General features: G+C 39.2%; 1 protein-coding gene across 39 annotated transcripts in view; it reads left to right on the top strand.

Annotated features, from left to right (window-relative positions):
• Nucleotides 1-19,821, top strand: part of EIF4G3 (eukaryotic translation initiation factor 4 gamma 3) — a 390,720-nt gene that overhangs the window by 99,331 nt on the left and 271,568 nt on the right. The window lies entirely within an intron of this gene.

Genomic DNA, 19,821 nt, shown 5'->3' with positions numbered 1-19,821 from the left:
AGTGCAGTGGTGTGATCTTGGCTCACTGCAACCTCTGCCTCTAGAGTTCAAGCGATTCTTCCACCTCAGCCTCCTGTGTAGCTGGGATTATAGGCACGGGCCACCACAGTTGGCTAATTTTTGTATTTTTAGTACAGATGGGGTTTTGTCGTAGTGACCAGGCTGGTCTCAAACTTCTGACCTCAGGTGATCCACCTGCCTTGGCCTCCCAAAGTGCAGCCTTGTATTCTTTTTTGACACTTAATTTTATTTTCTTTCAGAATTTTTCTTAAAAATGTTATCAGTTTACCATTTTCTAAACTTTTTAAGTTTTAAAAATTTTACGTTTTATTCTCCCTGATTACATATTTTTAAAATGCTGAAAGCGTAGAAGAGTGAACACTGTTTTCTTTTTAATTTTGAGACAGAATTTTGCTCTTGTTGCCCAGGCTCAAGTGCAGTGGCATGATTATGGCTGACGGCAGCCTTGAACTGCTGGCCTCAAGTGATCCTCCTGCCTCAGTCTCCCAAGTAGCTGGGACTACAGTCACATGCTACTATGACTAAAAATAGTTTTGGTGGATGCAGGGTCGTAATATGTTGCCCAGATTGGTTAGACTCCTGAGCTTAAGCAATCCTCCTGCCTCTGCCTCCCAAAGTGCTGGAATTATAGACAATGAGCCATTATGGCCAGCCAATTTAATTTTTTTATATTAGATAGTTGATTCAAATTCATAAATGAAGGGAGAATAATTATTTATTTTGAGGACTCTTACTTTGTTGTGCAGGCTAGTTTCAAGTTCCTGGACTCAAGTGATCCTCCCATCTTGACCTCCTAAAGTGCTGGGATTATAGGTGTGAACCTATAATAGGTTCACGCCCAGCCATATGAAAGGAAATTTAAAAGTTTGAGGATGAAGTTAATAATATTAGAAGCAAATTCTAGGTGTGTTACAGTGAACCTAATGTAATTTAGGGGAATTAGGTAGTGAAACCTATCTTTTAAATGTTTTGGCTCAACATACCATTTATTCCTGTGAATATAGACAGGATGCCTTAAAAGGGACTCATAGTCTACTGAGGGTGATAAGAAAATAAATAATTGTAATATAAAGTGATACGATGGAAAAGTGATTCCTATTATTTTGGGTTATGAATCACTTTTAGAGTATGAAAATAGTTGTAATACTCTCTCTTTCAAGAAGAACTTATATTCAGTGTTTATGTATAATTTTAGAGTTTCCCAGATGTCTATCAGGTCATTTCTTTTTTTTTTTCTTTATTTTATTTTTTGAGATAGAATCTCACTCTGTCGCCCAGGCTGGAGTGCAGTGGCTCAATCTTGGCTCACTGCAACCTCTGCCTCCCAGTTAAAGTGATTCTCCTGCCTCAGTCTCTTGAGTAGCTGCGATTGTAGGCTTGTTACCACCATACCTGGCTAATTTTCATATTTTTAGTAGAGATGGGATTTCACCATATTGTCCAGGCTGGTCTCGAACTCCTGACCTCAAGTGATCTGCCCAACTCGGCCTGTCAAAGTGCTGGGATTACAGGTGTGAGCCACCATACCCGGCCTCATCATTTCTTAGCTCCAGATTAAGAACCTTTGATTAGAGATATGAATATGTTAATTCAATGGGAAAGGAAGTGGTGACTGCATTGAGATTGTGTCACTTAACGGAGAAGATGCAAGACCTCTGTAGTTAGAGAAGGGAAGACAAAGCCTTCTAGGAAGTGAAGATTCAGAGGCCTGGTTAGTGGAATGTCCAGTAGTCAATTTGCTGTGACATATGAAGTGAAATAAAGAGTCTGTAGGTCAGTTTGGGGGTTTTAAGCTGATCTTTGTATATTATGCTAATTAACCAGGAATGGTGGCATGTGCCTATAGTCCCAGGTACTCTAGAAGCTGAAGCAAGAGGATCACCTGAGGCCAGGAGTTCAAGGCTGCAGTGAACTTTGATCAAACCTCTACGTTCCAGCCTAGGTGACAAGAGTGAAACACCTCACTCAAAACAAACAAACAAACAAACAAACGAGTGTCATGTATCATGCAGGTAATAGGATAGTTTTTCCTGGGCTTTCTGAAACAAGGCTCAGTAACACCTGTTGTAGATCAATTAATTATTTCCACAGCCTCATTCACTCTTAGAATTGACCCAGTTGTTTTTTTTTTAAATCCAGTTTTGATTGTAAATTATCTGGTCCCCCTAATCATTAGGAACCTTCAGTTCACATTGAAAAATAACCTTTGGCTGAGTGTGCTGTCTCCTACCCATGATCCCAGCCCTTGGGGAGGCCAAGGCGGGAGGATTGCTTGAACCTAGTAGTTCAGTACCAGCCTGGGCAACATAATGAGACCCCATCTCAACAAAAAATTAAAAACAAACAAACAACAACAAAAAAAAACTGGCCAGTCTGTAATCCCAGGACTTTGGGAGACTGAGGCAGGCAGATCACCTGAGTTTAGGAGTTCAAGACCCAGGAGGCGGTGAGCCAAGATTGCGCCATTGCACTCCAGCAGCCTGGGCAACCAGAGCAAAACTACGTCTCAAAAGAAAGAAAGAAAAGCTAGCTAGGCATGGTGGTACAAGCCTGTAATCCTAGGGAGTTGGGAGACTGAGGCAGGAGAATTACTTGAGCCCAGGAGGTCGAGGCTGCAGTGTGATATATGATTGTTCCACTGTATTCCAGCCTGGGCAATAGAGCAAGACCCTGTGTCTTAAGAAAAAAAATCTTAAAGTATTTTTTTCTGGCCAGGTATGGTGGTTCACACCTGTAATCCCAGCACTTTGGGAGGCCAAGTCGGATGGATCATGAGGTCAGGAGTTCAGACCAGCCTGGCCCTGTCTGAAAAAAAGATTACAAAAATTAGCTGGGCATGGTGGTACATGCCTGTAGTCCCAGCTACTTGGGAGGCTAGGGTAGAAGAATCACTTGAAACCGGAAGTCAGCCAAGGTCATGCCACTGCACTCCAGCCTGGGCAACAGAGCAAGACTCTGTTTTAAAAATAATAGTAATAATAATGGTAATTTTTTCTGGCTGGGCGCCATGGCTGACATCTGTAATCCCAGCACTTTGGGAGGCTGAGGTGGGTGGATCATGAGGTCAGGAGTTCAAGACCAGCCTGGCAAAGATGGTGAAATCCTGTCTCTACTGAAAATACAAAAATTAGCCATGCATGGTGACGGGCTACTCAGGAGGCTGAGGTAGAGAATTGCTTGAACCTGGAGGCGGAGGTTGCAGTGAGCCGAGCTCGTACCGCTGCACTCCAGCCTGGGCAATAGAGTGAGATTGCCTCTCAAAAAAAAAAATTGTTTTTATTCTTAGTAATGTAAGTCTCTGTTTCACTTTTACAATGTTGTAGGACACACTCTTAACTGAATGGGTAGGTATGGTGTTATGTGTGCATATATATATATATATATATATATATATATATATATATATAGGTTTTCGTTTACTGGTCGTAGTTTATAACTCCCATGTCCCTTTTTACAGTCTTTTGTTATAATGTTGGGTATTGTTAGGCTTCAGGGGCAGACCTCAGGAAATAGGTCCTCTTTTCATGTCCCCAAAGCAGGACTCTACTCTTGCCCCACTTTTCTGATTGTGGGTCTTAAGATTCTCTAGAGAGAGGGTCCTAACCCTATACATGGTTATGGGGGAAGAGGAATGCTGAATGAAGTCTTGTAGCTTCCATAAAAGGACTGGGTTTGGAGAGCTTCCAGATAGCTGAACACATGGATATTCCTGGTAGAAGGCACACCCAGGGAGGGCGGGCATGGAAACGTCACATCCCTTTCCCCATACCTCACTTTATGTGTCTTTTTATCTGTATCCTTTGTAGTATCCTATATAATAAACCAGTAAACCTATGTAAGTGTTTCCCTGAGTTCTGTGAGCCACTCTAGAAGATTAATTAAATGTAAAGATGGGGTCATGAGAACCACAGCTTGAGGCTAGTTGGTCAGAAGTTCCTGAGTTCTGGACCTCTAAATGATGTCTGAGTGTTGGGGGGCAATCTTGCGGGGGATTGAGCCCCCTAACCTGTAGGATATGATGCTATCTCCGGGTAGATAATGTCTGAATTGGAGGACACCCAACTGGTGTCCACTGCTTGATGCCTGGGGAAAACCCCTCACTATCTCTTCTGTATTGATGATTGTTGTGGTGTAAGAATAGAGAAAAAACAGTTTGAGAGAGTTTTTCTGAAAACTATAGGAAAGTTATTGACTGGGTGCTTCGAAGCTGCCCTTAGTCTCCCTTCTTCTTAGCCCCAGGATTATGTATTGATTATTATTCCTCTAGTGTTTAAGTTCCTTGGCATCATTCCTGTCATGACGTAAAAGTTAACCCTCAGTTCACCTCCTACCACCTTAGTATATGGCGTCCATATGTTACTTTCATTGAGTTGGTTAAACTTATTGAAAGGCTTGAAAGACTCCTGGACAGTCTAAAAATTAAAGATTGTGCTTTTTAATATCTGGTATTTACGCTTTATACACTAATATCTGCCATTTTGCATAATAGGGATTTGCTGACAATCGAAGCATTAAAAGTTGGACTTGGACAGGCATGGTGGCTCACACCTGTCATGCCAGCACTTTGGGAAGCCAACATGGTAGGAGGATTGCTTGAACTCAGGATTTTGAGACCAGTCTGGGCAACATGGTGAGACCCTGTCTCTCTATAAATATTTTTATTTATTTATTTTTTTGAGACGGAGTTTCACTTTTGTTGCTCAGGCTGGAGTGCAATGGTGTCATCTCTGCATTCCGCAATCTCCACCTCCCAGGTTCAAGCTCCTGCCTCAGCCTCCTGAGTAGCTGGGATTACAGGTGTGCAGCATCACGCCCAGCTAATTTTATATTTTAAATAGAGACAGGATTTCTTCATGTTGGTCAGACTAGTCTCAAAGTCCTGACCTCAGTTGATCTGCCTGCCTGGGCCTCCCATAGTGCTGGGATTACAGATGTCAGCCATCACACCCAGCCCCCGTCTCTTATGTTTTTAAAAAATTAAGAAAAATAAGTTGGGGCTGTGTGCAGTTGGCTGATGCCTTTAATCCCAGCACTTTGGGAGGCTGAGGTGGGTGGATCATTTGAGATCAGGAGTTCCAGACCGGCTTGGCCAACATTGTGAAACTCTGCCTCTACTAAAAATACAAGCAATTAGCTGGGTGTGGTGGCATAAGCCTGTAATCCCAGCTATTCAGGAGGCTGAGGTATGAGGATTGCTTGAACCCAGGAGTCAGAGACTGCAGTGAACGGAGATTGTACCACTGCACTCCAGCTTGGGTGATAGAGCAACTGTCTTTAAAAAAAAAAAAAAAAAAAAAAAAAAAAAGGGTCTCATCTGCCAGAATGTGTTCATATTACATTTAGTCTAGTTATTTTGTATTTTTTTTAACCTGGTTTATGCAAATTTGTCCTGGGAACATTTATCAGGGATGAGAGGGAAGCTTATGCCATTATTCCTTATTAGCCATAATTGAGTGATTGATCATATGAACAAGAAAAGAATCAAGCACATATTTTTAAAAGGTCTAGTAAGAGCTGTATATGTTAAGTAGTGGGGGGAAAATGTCAAAACTAAAGAAACATAGGTTAATTTGAAATATTAATTGATAATTTTCGTATATTGGCATGCCTTTGCAATATAAACTATGGAATTTTACTGTATTATATAATTTTGTCTTATATATGTTACTTAGAGAAATTAGATTTTATGATTGTCAGGCTAGTATTTCTGATACAGTTGCAGAGATGAACTTAATGGTAGAATAATGACTACTAAAAGAAGGAGCAGTTTATATTCTTTGGGATCGGCAGGTTGTGTTAGTAACTTTATGAAAAATTTTTATAAATTATTTAAATTACTTCTTAATAAATACTTTTTATTTTTTCAAGACAAGGTCCTCTCCTCTTGCACAGGCTGGAGTACAGTGATGTGGTTTCAGCTGACTATAGATAATTCCTCTTCAATGCCATAAAATTTATTTTCTTCTTTCTTTCCTCTCTTTTTTTGGTTGAGACAGGGTCTCTCTCTGTTGCCTAAGGTGGAATGCAGTGGCACGATCATGGCTTACTAAAGGCTTAAACTCCTGGGCTCAGGCGATTCTCCTCCCGCAGCTTCCCAAGTAGTTAGGACTACAGGCGTACATCATCATGCCTGGCTAATTTTTAAATTTATTGTAGGGATGAGATCTTGTTATGTTTCCCAGGCTGGTCTCTAATGTCAGGGCTCATGCAATTTTTCTGCCTCAGCCTTCCAGAGTGCTGGGATTACAGGCATGAGCCACCATGCCCAACTATGCCATGAAATTTCTATTTACATTGAATTCATAGATAAATAAATGAATGCTATAAATTCAAAATTTATGGTTTTTTTTTTTTTTTTTTTTGAGACAGGATCTTACTGTGTCATCCAGGCTGGAGTGTAGTGGCTCAGCCATGGTTTGCTGCAGCCTCAATCTCTTAGGCTCAAGAGATCCTCTTACCTCAGCCTCCCAAGTAGCCAGGGCTACATGTACACCATGACTCCGGGCTAATTAAAAAACCTTTTTTCCCCCCTTCTTTGTAGAGACAAGGTCTCTCTGTGTTGCCCAGGCTGATCTTAAACTCCTGAACTCAAGCAATTTTCTTACCTCAGCCTCCTTAAGTGTTGGGATTACAGGTGTGAGCCACTGCTCCTGTCCTCATGATCCATTTAGCCATTTTATACTTTATAAAATCTTGATTCTTTTACCCTAAAGCTTTGTTTAATTAGAAAACCATGCTTTTATTTCTTTTGCCAGGTCACTATTGAGTAGGCCATGATATCAGTGGAGACACTTCACCAGAGACAAAATTTAGCTTGGGTTGGTCAATATTCTTTAGGCAATGGTGTCTAGCTGGATGTAAATCTATTTAATTGTCCTAGCATCTAGCACAGATGGCAAATATATCAATTAAACTGAAGATTTATTTATACTTTATTTAGAAGAATCATTTTATTTATTTATGTTTACATCTCTGCTTTTAAAAATTGATGATAATTATTTGTGGGATACATGTGTTATTTAATGAATTTATTTATTTGCCTGCATCACTCAGGCTGGAGTGCAGTTGTGCCATCTCAGCTCACTGTAACCTCTGCCTCCTGGGTTCATGTGATTCTCCTGCCTCAGCCTCCCTAGTAGCTGGGACTGCAGGTGTGCACCACGCCCAGTGAATTTTTGTGTTTTTAATAGAGACAGTATTTCACCATAGTGGCCAGGCTGGTCTCAAACTTTAGACCTCAAGTGATCTGTCTAGTTTGGCCTCCCAAAGTGCTTGGATTACAGCATGAGCTAACCGGGTCCAGCCACAAGTGTTATTTTGATACATGCAAATAATGTGTGGTAGTCAAATCAGGGTGATGAATTAGGGTATTCATCACCTCAAATATTTATATTTTGGTGTTGGGAACATTTCAAATCTTGTAACTATTTTGAAATATAAATGCGAACTATGGTTGCCCTACTCTGCTAGCACTAGAACTTATTCCTTTTATCTAACTGTATGTTTGAACTCATTAACCAACCAGTCTTCATATCTCTCACCACCCTTCCTTGCTTCCCCCTCTAATAACCATCATTCTACTCTGTACCTATGTGAGGTGAAATTTTTTTTAGCTCCCACGTAGGAGTGAAGACATGCTATTTTTCCTTAGGTGCTTGGCTTATTTCACTTAACATTATGACCTCTGGTTCCATCTCTGTTTTTGAAAATGGACGTGGTTGAGTAATATTTGATTGTGTATATATAACACATTTTCGTTATCCATTAATCTGTTGATAGATACTTACATTGATCCACATCTTGGATATTGTGAATAGTGCTACAGTAAACATGGGTGGCAGCTATCTCTTTGCATTTAATTCATAGATAAATAAATGAATGCTATAAATTCAAAATGCTATAGATTTCATTTATAATTTTAATGCACTGATTTTCTTTCTTGTGGATATATACTCAGCAGTGGGATTGCTGGACCATATGGTAGATCTATTGTAGTTTTTTCATGAACCTTTATAGTATTCTCTATAATGGCCATACTAACTTATATTCCCAGCAACAGTGTATGAGCATTCTCTTTTCTCTGCTTTCTCGGCAGTGTCTGTTTTTTTTTTGTATTTTTTGTAATAGACACTTTAACTGGAGGGAGATGATATCTCATTGTGGTTTTGATTTGCATTTCCCTGATGATCAGTGATGTTAAACATTTTTCATATACTTATCTTCCATGTGTATATTTTCTTTTGAGAAATGTCTGTTTATATCATTTGCCTTTTTTTTTTTCTGGACAGGATCTTGCTCTTGTTTCCCAGGCTGGAGGACAGTGGTGCGATCTTGGCTCACTGCAGCCTCCTGGGCTCAAGCAATCCTCTTGCCTCAGCTTCCTGAGTAGCTAGGACTACAAGTGTGCGGCCTCCACACCAGGCCAATTTATTCATTTATTTTTGCAGATATGGGGGTCTCACTATGTTGCCCGGAATGGTTTTAAATGCCTGGATTCCAGCAGTCCTCCTATCTGGACCTCCCAAAGTGCTGGGATTACAGATGTGAGCCAGTTTGTCTGGCCCTGCCTGCCCATTTTTAAATTGGATTTTCTTTTCTTTTTGCTATTGTGTTTCTTATATAGTTTGGCTATTAATCACTTGTCAGATGGATAGTTTGCATATATTTTCCCCCATTCTGTAGGTTGTCTCTTCATTCTGTTGTTTCCTTAAATATGCAGAAACTTTTTAATTGGATGTAATCTCATTTCTCTATTTTTGCTTTTGTTTTCTCTTTTTAGATTTTACCCAAAAGAAAAATCTTTTTTGAGACCAGTGTTCAAAGCATTTCCCTGGTGTTTTTTTCTATTAGTTTCATAGTTTCAGGCCTTAACATTTAAATCTTCAATCCATTTTGATTTGATTTTTGTATATGGTTAGAGATGGGGTCTAGTTTCATTTCTCTGCATGTGGATATCCAGTGTTTCCAGCACTGTTTGTTGAGGAGACTGCCCTTTCTCCTATGTATGTTCTTGGCACCTTTAAAAAAATGAATCGGCTGTAAATAAATGGATTTATTTTTTGATTCTGTATCGTCTTCCGTTGGTCTGTGTGTTTGTTTTTAATCCAGTACCATGCTGTTTGGGTTACTGTAGCTGTGCAGTATATTTTGAAGTTAGATAGTATGATGTCTGTAGTTTATTATTTATTTATTTATTTATTTTTGAGGCAGAGTCTCACTCTTTCGCCAGGCTGACATGCAGTGGCACGATCTCAGCTCACTGTAACCTCCGCCTCCCAGGTTCAAGCGATTCTCCTGCCTCAGCCTCCCAAGTAGCTGGGACTACAGGCGTGCGCCACCACACCTGGCTAATTTTTGTATTTTGTTAGAGACAGGGTTTCACTACATTGACCAGGATGGTCTCCATCTCCTGACTTCGTGATCCACTTGCCTTGGCCTCCCAAAGTGCTGGGATTATAGGTGTGAGCCACCACTCCCGGCCTCCAGTTAATTTTTTTTATTTTTTATTTTTGTTTTTTGAGACGGAGTCTTGTTCTCTCACCCAGGCTGGAGTGCGGTGGACCAATCTCAGCTCACTGCAGCCTCCAGTTCCCAGGTTCAAGCAATTTTCCTGCCTCAGCCTCCTGAGTAGCTGGGACTACAGGCGCCTGTAACCATGGCTGGTTAATTTTTGTGTTTTTGGTAGAGACAGGGTTTCACCATATTGGTCAGGCTAGTGTCAAACTCCTGACCTCAGGTGATCCAACTACCTTGTCTTCCTAATGTGCTGGGATTACAGGTGTGAGGCACTGCACCTAGACTCTAGTTTTTTTTTTTTTTTTTTAAGGATTGCTTTGGCTATTTGGGGTCTTCTGTAGTTCCATATGAATTTTATGATTTTTTTTTCTTTGAAGAATTTAAGTAGTATTTTGATAAGGATTCCATTGAATCTGTAGATTGCTTTTTGTCAAAATATTAATTCTTCCAATTCATGAACACAGGGTGTTTTTCCATTTTCTTTGGTGACTTCTTTAATTTCTTTCATCAGTGCCTTAGTTTTTCTTGTGTAACCTCCTTGGTTCACCATATTTTTAGGTGTCTCTGTGTGTGTGTGTATGTGGTTCCTGTAAATGAAATTGCTTTCTTAATAATTTTTTTTTTGCTAGTTCATTTTTGGTGTATAGAAAGGCTTCTGATTTTTGTATGTTGATTTTTGTATCCTGCAACTTAGTAGAATATATTTATAATTTTAAGAGTTTTTGATGGTTAGCAGAGCATGGCGGTATGCATTTGTGGTCCCAGCTACTTGGGTGGGTTAGGTGGGAGAATCTCTTGAGCCTGGGAAGCCAAGGCTGGAGTGAGCCATAATTGTGCCGCTGCAGAACAGTTTGGCTGTCCCGAGCACCTGGAAATGGAATTGTTGACCTTAATACCAAGAAGGTTGGGAAAGCACCAAAATTGGCATGTGGCATGTGCCTTGGCAGATTTTGAGGGGTTCATGCTGTGAGACCTAAAGTTGTTATGAGAAGGTGGCATTTTAGGTGATATCTGAACCATGAAGTATATTCAGCTTTTCATGGATGAGGAAGAAGAGCATGAACCTTTCAAACAGATATTGCAGAGCTGCAAGGTTTTAAGGTGGGAGGCTCCTGATGATTGGAGGCTCAGAACCATGCTGTCCACTAGAACATTTCCTGTTGAGCACTTTAAATGTGGCTAATGCAATTGAGGACCTGAATTTTTTATTTTATTTAATTTTTATTAATTTAAATGTGAATAGCTGCATGTGGTTCCTACTAAGTTTGAAAGTGCCCTTCTAGAGGCTGAGAAAATCTAGGACACGTTATTTTGTAAGGTTTTGATAAGGTATTTGGGTTTTATCTGATGTATAGAAGGAGCAGTTGGAGAGTTTCTACTAAGGGAATGACATTTAAATAATGAAAATACTTATATTTATTATATTAGCAGATGAATTGGAGTTTATAGGTAACTCTTCAATATTATTAGAAACATTGTTTTATTTTGAATAATTCCATACAAAATTTTTTGTGGAAATAATATAGTTTTAATAGTGTTGCTCAGGTGTTGTTATAGTTGTAGATTATTGTCACTTTATGTTTAAGATGGGGAACAGAATGTTAAGAGCAGCCTAAGTGGTTCTGGAATCTGACCAAATAAATTCAGTTCCTAGTGCTTCCACGTAGCAGCTGTGTGTTTCATTGGGCAAGTTTCTTGTACCTCAGTTTCCTTCCTCATTAGTAAAATGGAGATAATAATATTGCTGATCTCCAAAAGTCCTTATGAAGGTTAAGTGAGACAAATCTATTTAAACCTGCTAGAATTGATACACAGTCATCACTCAGATATTTACCAGCAGGTGTTACCACCATTAGTACTTGACTCTTACAACTAGCATGAAGAAACTGCTAATCATTCATACCATTCATTTGATATGAAATCTGAACAAGCTTAATGTAGTGTTAGATAAAATGCTTGTGATTTTCATTTTAATAGTGTTGCTTTTTTATTTTAAAAAAATACTTTAAAATTTTGTGTATATATATATATATATGGACCTGAGGCCTCCCTGTGTTGCCCACATTGGTCTCGAACTCCTGGGCTCAAACAGTCCTTCTGCTTCAGTTCCCAGAGTGTTGGGATTACAGGCATGAGCCACTGCACCCAGCCAGTGGTGTTGCTTTTCAAACTTTAGTATTTATCATCAATACTTAGTATATTTGTCATCTTGGAATGCCCAACTTTATTACTGTAATGTTTATTGACGAGTTAAATGAGGAAGCGGAGACTAGCATAAGAAAATTAAATGCCAATTTATTCAGCTCCCAGGCGAGGTTCTATGGTCCAAAAAAGGGGCCAAAGAAGTCTCGCTTCTCTTCTGAGGCGTGGGGTTTTATAAGGAGTAGAGGTAGTTGATCGGCTGCGGGGGAAACAAAGCGGAGGTAGTCTCATTGGTTATGAAGGAACTGGGCATGGACGAGGTGAGCTGCCATTGGCAGCTCGGCTGGGCTACTGGCAGGTGGGCTGGTTGAGGGTGTAGGGGCAAGCTGCCATCGGGGAGGTCTTGGCGGTTTTTTTAAAGTTTCGGCAGCGCCGAGTACCTAGAGAGTGCAGGACTGAGATTGGAATGCGGAAATGGGTGTGGGGAGCCCATGTGGAGAGGCCAGGTGCTGAGTAATGCCCTCAGAATGATGATGTAGTTTTCAGGTACTGAGAGGAGTGGGTGTGTCCATTTGGCCTCCGGTGAGGCAACCAGCCTTACAATTAACTTAGAAAAGTAAACTCTTAATAAATTACTAGACTTACATGATACAAAACTTAGTTAAGGGATAAAAGACTTGTGTTATAATTATACATGTATTAAATATATTTTCTCTTTTTACTTAATCATTGCCATATTATTAGAAACATTGTTGGCCGGGCGTGGTGGCTCAAGCCTGTAATCCCAGTACTTTGGGAGGCCGAGGAGGGTGGATCACGAGGTCAAGAGATCGAGACCATCCTGGTCAACATGGTGAAACCCCGTCTCTACTAAAAAATATACAAAAAATTAGCTGGGCATGGTGGCGCGTGCCTGTAATCCCAGCTACTCAGGAGGCTGATGCAGGAGAATTGCCTGAACCCAAGAGGCGGAGGTTGCCGTGAGCCGAGATTGTGCCATTGCACTCCAGCCTGGGTAACAAGCGCGAAACTCTGTCTCAAAAAAAAAAAAGAAACATTGTTTTATTTTTAATAATTCCATATAAATTTTTTGTGGAAATAATATAGTTTTAATAGTGTTGCTCAGGTGTTGTTATAGTTGTAGATTATTGTCACTTTATGTTTAAAAGCTACTTCATTCTCTCTTTGACTTATGTGGGAAAATAGCATTTGGGAAGTAGCCGTAAGTGCTTTTTTTTTCCTCCCCTTTTTCTTTTTTTTTTTTTTTGAGACGGAGTCTCGCTGTATCGCCCAGGCTGGAGTGCAGTGGCTTGATCTTGGCTTACTGAAACCTCTACCTCCCTAGTTCAAGTGATTCTCCTGCCTTAGCCTCCTGCGTAGCTGGCATTATAGGCACCTGCCACCACGTCTGGCTAATTTTTATATGTTTATTAGAGATGGAGTTTACCATGTTGGTCAGGCTGGTTTTGAACTCCTGACCTTGTGATCCACCTGCCGTGGCCTCCCAAAGGGCTGGGATTACAGGTGTGAGCCACTGCGCCTGGCCTTGTAAGTGTTTTTCAAATGCCAATTTTTACTGTGGAGTAAAATGGTAGTAGTAGGTACAGTTTTTATCTGTGGAACCTTCTGTGGAGTGTCAGGACTGTACTGGAGGATTACATGGATTGGCATGTGTTTCTTTTTTTTTTTGGAGATAGGTTCTCACTGTGTTGTCCATGCTTGAGCATGGTGGCACCATCATAGTTTACTGTAATTAACTTTGAACTCCTGGGCCCAAGTAATCTTCCTGCCTCAGTCTCCCAGGTAGCAGCTAGGACTATAAGTGCATGCTGTCGTGCCTGGCTAATTTTGTTTTGTTTCATTTTCTGTAGTGACAGGATCTCTCTGTGTTGCCCAGGCTGGTCTAGAACGCCTTGCCTCAGATGATCCTTCTGCCTTAGCCTCCTAAGGTTCTGAGATGACAGGCACGGCCATGCCACCTGGCCAACATGTTTCTTTTATTAGAGCAATCATTTATTTTTGTTACTAAATCACACTAATGTGAATTTTCAATTTATTTTTTATATCTGATATGAATTGCATTAACCAGTGTTGAAAATTAGTCAGTTGCACCGAAGAACCTATTACATGCAAGGTATGATGGGGTGGTAGTGGTGATCAAAGTATACCTACTCTCAAGAAATAGAATAAAGTAGAATAAAGTGAACTTACTAGAAAATAATAAATATCAGCTAGTTCACTTTTAGGTTCTTTGGAAGTTTCTTTTTACACTTACAAAAAGATTCAGTCTGTTATCACCAGTTACTTAAGAATAATTATTGTGTTGTCAAGAATGTTTATGGAAAGTCAGTTTACCTCTGATATTCTAAAACTGCCCTCTCTTCAGTTTTTGAGTGGTTCCAATTTATATTAATTGGCATTTCTGAAACTTAACAGAAAGAAAGTAGTTTGTTTTTTATTTTATGTTTGCGCATACATGTTTGGCTTTTAAAATGTTAGTAGGTTATATGGTTCTTTTCATTAAGGAGTTTTAAAAAATTAATAGTTAAAAAGAATATAGTTACATGTACACCATGAAGTACTACTTACTTGTTTAGAACAAGAACGAAGTAGGTATGTTTATTTACTTGGAAAGATCTCTAAGTTTAATAAGTGGAGAGGAAAACATATCATTGAATATTTATTGTGTTGTTGCAGTTATTTTTACACATTTGTAAATGTATAGAAGGATTTGTAATAATGTGCTTCGCAGTATTAATCATTTTGCCATGGGAAATGGAGTGGGATTTAAAGGGTGAAATGGGCACTACTGTTTCTTTTTTGAACAAAAATCATGTTTATACATTATGTTAGCAATTAGAAGAAGTAAGCCTCAAACTTTTTTTTTCTCACAGTCTTAGTTGCCACTGCCTGATACACAAATTGGTAATAACTCTGTCCTGAATAAATAGTAGATGCCAATGGTTTTCCACAGTGGCCTTAAAATGTTCCCAAATTATTGAAAAATAATATTGTATTAGCAGTAATAAGTTGTGGTTTGCAGTTTTCCTTGTGGTCTCAAATTCATTTTTCCAAATATTTTTTTTCCTGGAGATGGAATCTTGCTCTTTCACCAGACTGGAGTGCAGTGGCATCATCTTGGCTCACTATAATCTCCAGCTCCCAGGTTCTAGTGATTCTTCTGCCTCAGCCTCCCCAGTAGTTGGAACTACAAGCATGCACTATCACATCTGGCTAATTTTTTTGTATTTTAGTAGAGATGGGGTTTCACTGTGTGGTCCAGGATGGTCTCAATCTCCTGAACTTGTGATCTGCGCGCCTTGGCCTCCCAAAGTACTAGGATTGCAGGCATGAGCTGCCACTCCTGGCCCAAAATTTTAATATCGGACAGTTAAATGAGTTCAAGTCTTGCATTACTTTGAAAGATCATCTTTGACTGAATTCTATAATGATTTATAAGATACCCATATCTGAGTATATTTCATATAGAAATATTCTTTCTTTGCTTACCTTTTACTTTCGAAAGTTTAACTTACAAAAAAAAAACCTCATTCTTACCCATGATTAACTCATCATCTTTTCTTTAGACAAACCTTACAGTCAGCACATCAAATATTTACGAAATCCAGATGCGCTGCTGCTTTTTCTTTTTACTGGTAAACATTTCTATGAATTAGACTCAGTCTTTTTTTCCATTTTGCCTTTCTTTCTAAATAGAGAACAGCTTCTGCTGTGACAGTCAAAAAAGTATTTGAAGTTACTTTTCTGTGTTATCCTAAGTACAAAATAACTCAAAGATCCTCTGGCCTCTTGGAGCTTTCTTTTCCAAGGCCCTAAACCTTGCAGATGTTGCAGAACTTTTAAGAATATTGAGATAAACTTAATTCAGAAAACATATATTGAATGAGATCTATGTGCAAGGTTTTGTGCCAGGTAATATGAGAAAGCAGTGATGGATACTATGATTCTTGTCTTTAAGAGTGCTCCTTTTACCAGGCAACATGGTGATACATTGTTTTAAGTACATAGAAAGTGCCGAAGAGACGTTAATGATTATGTAAATGAGAATAAAAGTATATAAATAAGTAGTAACATATACTGGTGTAGTTTTCCTGGATTCTCATTAAGTAAAATACTTGGAGGAGTGAAGCATGGTTATAACAGAGAAAGATGGTATCTAGATGAACTCTAAGAAGCCGTAAAATGCAGATGGGGCAGCAAGTTCTGACTGCATGTTACAAGATGTGGGAATGAGTGTACATACATCAGTTAAAGCCTTTGAGGTGGAGGATGAGATTACAGCTACATAGTGTAATGAGCCATGAAATAGATAGAAAAATTGACCAAACCTAGGCAGAGGAGTTAACTGGCTAGAAACTTGACTGAGTAACTTATACAGATTGAGCATCCCTAATCAAAACATTCAAAATCTGATATGCTCTAAGACCTGAAACTTTCTGTGTATCAGCATTATTCTCAAAGGAAATGCTCATTGGAGCAGTTCAGATTTTGGATTTTCAGATTGAGGATGCTGAACTGCTAAGTATAATGCAGGTGTTCCAAAATCTGAAATCTGAAACATTTCTGGTTCCAAATTTTTCAGATAAGGGATACTTAACCTGTAGAACATTTTCTTTATTATTATAAGTAACATTAACAGGTACTTTTCTGAGCATTTTATGTGTATTAACTCAATCCTTATGACAACTATATGAGGTAGGTATAATTACATTCCCCTTTATCAGTTGGGGAAATAGACAGAGAGGTGATGTATCCTGCCGAAAGTTATCCCCATAGTGTGTGGTAGAGGTTGGATTTGAACTTCGGTGGATCTTTAACATTTATTGAGTGATTACAGTATCCCAGACACTGCACTAAATGCTTTATATTCATGATATTGTTTAATACTTAGGAAACCTTTCTTTACAAAAAAAAGGAAAATGGGACTTGGAAACATGTAATTTGAATACAGGTCTGTTTGAGTTCGTTATTTTATTTTACTGTTTGGAAAGCTGCTGCCTTTTTTTTTTTTTTTTTTTGGGACATAGAGTCTCACTCTGTCTCCTGGACTGGAGTACAGTGGTACAATCTCGGCTCATTGCAACCTCTGCCTCCCAAATTCAAGCAATACTCATGCCTCAGCCTCCTGAACATCTGGGATTATAGGTTCCTTCTCCATGCCTGCCTAATTTTCTGTATTTTTAGTAGAGACAGAGTTTCACCATGTTGGCCAGGCTGGTCTTGAACTTCTGACCTCAGGTGATCTACCTACTTTGGCCTCCTAGGCATGATCCATTGTGCCCCACCCCTTCTTTTTGTTAAGATCACAAATAAGGTTAAAAGCAATACTCAAATTTTTGGGGGATTAGGACCCTTTTGAAAATCTGATGAAAAGGTATGGATCTACTTTGCAGAACAATAAAAATACAAACATAGGGGTTTTCATTTTTTATTTTTTAACTGCAGTTTTAAGAAAGTTCAGTAACTCTCACTGATAAGATTTCTTGTTCTAGTGTAGACCTATGGGGGGTTCCCCCTGCAGGGGTGCTGTGTTGCACTTTGACCCTGATTCCTAGAATTTGGAAATAGCTTAGTTTTGACTTTATAGTGTATTAAGTGGATAAATATCTTATTAAGATTTTATTTACCCTTTTATTTTGAAGCATTTTCTTAAAAAGCATTTATATATGTGATACTCAGTTGTATTCTGGTAATTAAAAATTTTATGTCTTTTTCTACTCATCATAGTATCTGCTGATTAATGACATTTGTGAAAGTTAGGATTCCTTGTTGTTGATATTTAATGTGAATTTGCTCATTAAATGTTAGGTAACTTATTAAAATATTATTTAATAAAAGCTGGGTGTAGTGGCTCCTGCCTGTAATCCCAGTACTTTGGGAGGCTGTGGCAGGCAGATCACCTGAGGTCAGGAGTTTGAGACCATCCTGGCCAACATGGTGAAAACTCGTCTCTACTAAAAATACAAAAATTAGCCAGGCATGGTGGTGGGTTCCTGTCTTCTCAGCTATTTGGGAGTCTGAAGCAGGAGAATCTCTTGAACCCAGGAAACAGAGGTTTTAGTGAGCCAAGATCATGCCATTGTAATGTCTGGGTGACAAAAATGGAACTCTGTCTCAAAAAAATATATATATTTAATATGTATTTACTTCATTACTTTTCTTCAAAAGAAGGATTAACCTTAAAGATACAAAGGTGTATTCTGTCGTTAAATGCCAGTTATAAATGTCTTCTGAATTTCTTGGATAAGCAAACAGTAGAAATAATAATAAAGTCCTTTAATGTTAGAAACTATGAAAATGGGAGAGGACTCAAGATGGCGCTGTGAGAACAACCCAGGATTGGAGCTCGCGTTGAATCCGCAAACGAGACCCAATCGAAAAGTCAGCAACTACGCAGACGACCAGCGGACAAATCCACAAAGATGGGAAGAAACCAGCGCAAAAAGGAGGAAAACACCCGAAACCAGAACACCTCGCCTCCTAGAAAGGACCAAAACTCCTCACCAGCAAGGGAACAAAGCTGGATGGAGAATGACTGTGACGAAATGACGGAATTAGACTTCAGAAGATGGATAATGAGAAACTTTTGTGAGCTAAAAGATCATGTATTAAATCAATGCAAAGAAACTAAGAACCTTGAAAAAAGATTTGAAAAAAGATTCGAGGAAATGATAACAAGAATGGATAACTTAGAGAGGAATATGAATGAATTAAAGGAGCTGAAAAACACAATACGAGAACTTCGCGAAGCAAACACAAGTTTCAATAGCCGAATTGACCAAGCAGAAGAAAGAATATCTGAAGTCGAAGACCAACTCAATGAAATAAAACGAGAAACCAAGATCAGAGAAAAAAGTGCAAAAAGGAATGAACAAAGTCTCCAAGAAATGTGGGACTATGTGAAAAGACCTAACCTACGTTTGATAGATGTACCAGAAGGGGACGAAGAGAATGAATCCAAGCTGGAAAATACTCTTCAGGACATCATCCAGGAAAATTTCCCCCACCTAGCAAGACAGGCCAACACTCAATTGCAGGAAATACAGAGAACACCACAAAGATATTCCGCAAGAAGAGCAACCCCAAGGCACATAATCGTCAGATTCAACAGGGTTGAAATAAAGGAGAGAATACTAAGGGCAGCCAGAGAGAAAGGTCGGGTCACCCACAAAGGGAAGCCCATCAGACTCACAGCAGATCTCTCGGCAGAAACACTACAAGCCAGAAGAGAGTGGGGGCCAATATTCAACATTCTTAAAGAAAAGAACTTTCAACCCAGAATTTCATATCCAGCCAAACTGAGCTTCAGAAGTGAAGGAAAAATAAAATCCTTTGCGAACAAGCAAGTACTCAGAGATTTTGTCACCACCAGGCCTGCTTTACAAGAGCTCCTAAAAGAGGCACTACACATAGAAAGGATCAACCAGTACCAGCCATTCCAAAATCACACTGAATGCTAAAGAGCTTCAACATAATGAAGAATCTACAACAACTAACAGGCAAAACAGCCACTTAGCATCAAAATGGCAGTATCAAATTCACACATAACAATATTAACCCTAAATGTAAATGGACTAAATGCACCAATCAAAAGACACAGACTGGCAAATTAGATAAAAATCCAAAACCCATCAGTGTGCTGTATCCAGGAAACCCATCTCACATGCAAGGATACACAAAGGCTCAAAATAAAGGGATGGAGGAAGATTTACCAAGCAAATGGAAAGCAAAAAAAAGCAGGAGTTGCAATTCTCATCTCTGATAAAATAGACTTTAAAGCAACAAAGATCAAAAGAGACAAAGAAGGCCATTACATAATGGTAAAAGGATCAATACAACAAGAAGAGCTAACGATCCTAAACATATATGGACCCAATGCAGGAGCACCCAGATACATAAGGCAAGTTCTTAATGACTTACAAAAGGACTTAGACTCCCACACAATAATAGTGGGAGACTTTAACACTCCACTGTCAATACTAGACAGATCAACCAGACAGAAAATCAACAAGGATATCCAGGGCTTGAACTCAGACCTGGAGCAAGCAAACCTGATAGACATTTACAGAACTCTCCACCGCAAATCCACAGAATACACATTCTTCTCAGCACCACATCACA

Source organism: Callithrix jacchus, chromosome 7 (assembly GCF_049354715.1).
Source record: "Callithrix jacchus isolate 240 chromosome 7, calJac240_pri, whole genome shotgun sequence".
Taxonomy (NCBI): Eukaryota; Metazoa; Chordata; class Mammalia; order Primates; family Cebidae; genus Callithrix; species Callithrix jacchus.
Note: the sequence above shows the minus strand (reverse complement) of the source record. Positions and strands in the feature narration are given on the sequence as shown.